Source organism: Populus alba, chromosome 5, assembly GCF_005239225.2.
Source record: "Populus alba chromosome 5, ASM523922v2, whole genome shotgun sequence".
NCBI classification, from domain to species: Eukaryota; Viridiplantae; Streptophyta; class Magnoliopsida; order Malpighiales; family Salicaceae; genus Populus; species Populus alba.
In genome coordinates this window covers 14,099,997-14,103,161 of record NC_133288.1, presented here as the reverse complement: position 1 = coordinate 14,103,161, position 3,165 = coordinate 14,099,997, and the positions used below count along the sequence as shown (strand labels likewise).

The window sequence follows — 3,165 nt, the reverse complement described above, 5'->3', positions numbered from 1 at the left end:
TTTTATGTTCTCCAATAAAGCAAGAAATTGTAGGACAACCAGGGTCTTTATATTTCAAAGCATTATCATTTTGAAGAATGGCACTTACTTGTTCGGCTAAAAAGGTTTTCTTTTTCACATTCAGTTTTCTTTTCACAGTGCACAGATCTTTCAAAAATTTAGCATAAGACGGTACCTGTTTAATAGCATCTAACAAAGGTATATTGATCTTTACCTGTTTGAAAGTCTCAAAGATATCAGAATTATGATTGACTTTCCTTTGTTTGGTCATGGCATGAGGAAATGGAAGTGCTGGCGGTGAATCAGCCTTTTCTTTGCAATGTTCAGGTTCAACCCCTTCCTTACCCTCAGAGATAGACTCTTCATCTTTCTCACAAGGTTCAAGAGTGGGTTTTTCAATAACCTTACCACTACGGAGAGTAGTGACTGATTTGACTTGATCCATATGTTGGTTTCCGGAACCACTTGCACTTGAATTGTATTGCCCTTTGGGATTTTGTTGTGGTTGAGATGGAAACTTACCTTTCTCCTGAAAACTAAGAGCAGATGTGAACTTTGCAAGAGTATCTTTTAGATCTGCCATGGTTTGAGCATTTTGAGTGTTGATTGTCTCTTGCTTTTCAATGAATGTATGCAGTGTTTCCTCAAGATTTCTTCTAGGAGGGGAACATAAGGAGGTGCATATCCATGAGAATTTTGAAAATTATGGTGTGCTTGAAATGGTGGCTGTGAAGTTTGTGCATTATTGTTACCATTCTTCCAACTGAAATTTGGGTGATTTCTCCAACCAGGGTTGTATGTTTGTGAGTATGGGTTATTACTTGGCCTTTGAAAACTATTTAAAGCATTGGCTTGTTCATGGAGACATTCCTTAAAAGAAGGCAAAGTTGGACAATCATTGGTTGAGTGTTCATTAGTTTCACAAATTTGACACACAATTTCTTGAACAGATTTTAACTGACCACTCTTTTTTAATTCTAGTGCCTCAACTTTTTTAGCTAAAGATGTAAATTTGGCTTGGAGGTCATGATCTTCCCTAAGGTTGTACATGCCTCCATTAGATGTATGAGGTTGAGTTTTACCTGGTGCCTCACACGTGCCTGTGGTGTCCCAATTTTGAGCATTTTCAGCTAACAAGTCTAGGTACTCCATTGCTTCATCAGGGTCTTTATCTTCAAAAGTTCCATTGCACATCAATTCCACCATTTGCCTATCTTTAGGTGTTAACCCTTCATAAAATTGTGAAACCAATCTCCATCTTTCAAAACCATGATGAGGACAGGTGTTAAGCAAGTCTTTATATCTATCCCAACACTTGTAAAATGTTTCTCCTGGTTTTTGAGTGAAAGTGGTGATTTGTCTTTTGAAAGAGTTTGTTCTATGAGAAGGGAAAAACTTCTTTAAAAACTGTTGTTGCATTTCATCCCAAGCACGAATGGATCCTGACCTAATATTTTGTAGCCATGTTTTAGCTTTATCTTTTAATGAAAAAGGAAAAAGCTTTAATCTGATGGTGTTCATGCTACAATTTAAGTCATTATAGGTGTTACAAACTTCTTCAAATTCTCTTAAATGCAAGTATGGATTTTCCAATTCTAAGCCATGAAAAGTGGGTAAAAGTTGAATAATACCTGGCTTAAAATTAAAATGAGACGCATCAGGAGGAAAAACAATACATGATGGTGCACTTGTTCTTATTGGATTCATGTGATCTTTAAGTGTTCTCGCACGATTATTCTCATTATTCTCATTATTCTCATTATTCTCATTATTCTCATTATGAATTGACTGGTTATCTTCTTCGGCCATGTTTTCTAAAGAAAATGAGGATTTCCTAGAAAGTCTACCACTTAATGTACGTGTCCAAACTCTCATGCAAGTGCAAAGAAAAGAAAAGAAAAAGAACAAAAATTAGAAAAACAAATAAAAGTAAAAACAAAAGAAAATAAAAGAAATATATAATTTATACAATACTTACCTTCCCCGGCAACGGCGCCAAAAACTTGACACGACCAAAAGATTGATGTCTTCTCCCAAGTGCAGGAGTGTCGAAGTAATAAATAACCCGGCAAGACCGGGGTCGAACCACAGGGAGGTTAATTGTATAAATTATAAATAATAACACGATAACAACAACAACAATAACAACAATAATAATAGTAATACTAAGAGTAATAATAATAATACTCAGTACGTGGCGTTGTTATACCTGAGAATGATCTAAAAGATCGGGTCACAGGTTTCCAGCCTATATACTGAGTTTATGAAAATATTAAAGAGATATATTATATAATATAAACAGATTTCTGATGCGAATGAACAAGGCAAGACCAACAATGTCAGGATCCTTGATCAAAACACAGAGCATACTTAACGTACATATAATATAACAAGAATGTAAATAATAATAGTAGTAGTAATAATAAAGAGAGCTTTGAGAGGTAAGGTTGATGTAAGGATTAAACAATAATAAAAACAAATGTCAAGGTTAGAGGATTCACTAATTGTATTTCAAATAAATATAATATAAACTCTTTTTATTACTCAACTGGAAACCACAGACAAAGGAGGTTCCAATCGGATGATTTATCATTATTAGCTTATTATAAATTGTTAACATGATCATATTAATTATCTTATCTAAGTAACACCATACTTATAAATATCATCAGGCATTCATGTTGCTAGTTTATGTTAACAACAAATCAAGTTCCTATCATAATAATGATGTCGGCCGAAAACTATGAAGGGTCAAGCATTTGATGTACCAAGTGTTATACAACACAAATCTAGATTAAACATTAAGCAAGGTATTAAGAATTAGTAAGATAAAAAGATAAAACATGTTAATAACAATCTTTCTTGGATATAAACATTAAAGTCCATGTTAAGTTTATATTATATCTATTCTAACACCACTAGTGAAACCTTTTCACCTTGACATAATTAACTTAGCTAAACATAATGAAGAAGAAAAACATAAATAAACAATATAAGAACATAAACATGATATAAGTTAACTAAGTATAGGAAAGGAAATGAAAAAAAGCATAAACAAGATATTAATATAGCATGAAAGAAAACTTGAACATTACAAAGAGAGAAAGCAAGAAGATGATTTTGATCTGAAAAATAATATATAAATACATGGCAAATGCCTCCTTT

The 3,165-nt window shown here is 33.1% G+C and overlaps 1 pseudogene; it reads left to right on the top strand.

The window, feature by feature from the left end:
* The first annotated feature begins 1,264 nt into the window (after window positions 1-1,264).
* LOC118036725 (small nucleolar RNA R71) lies at window positions 1,265-1,375 on the top strand (annotated as a pseudogene).
* The last annotated feature ends 1,790 nt before the right edge of the window (window positions 1,376-3,165 follow it).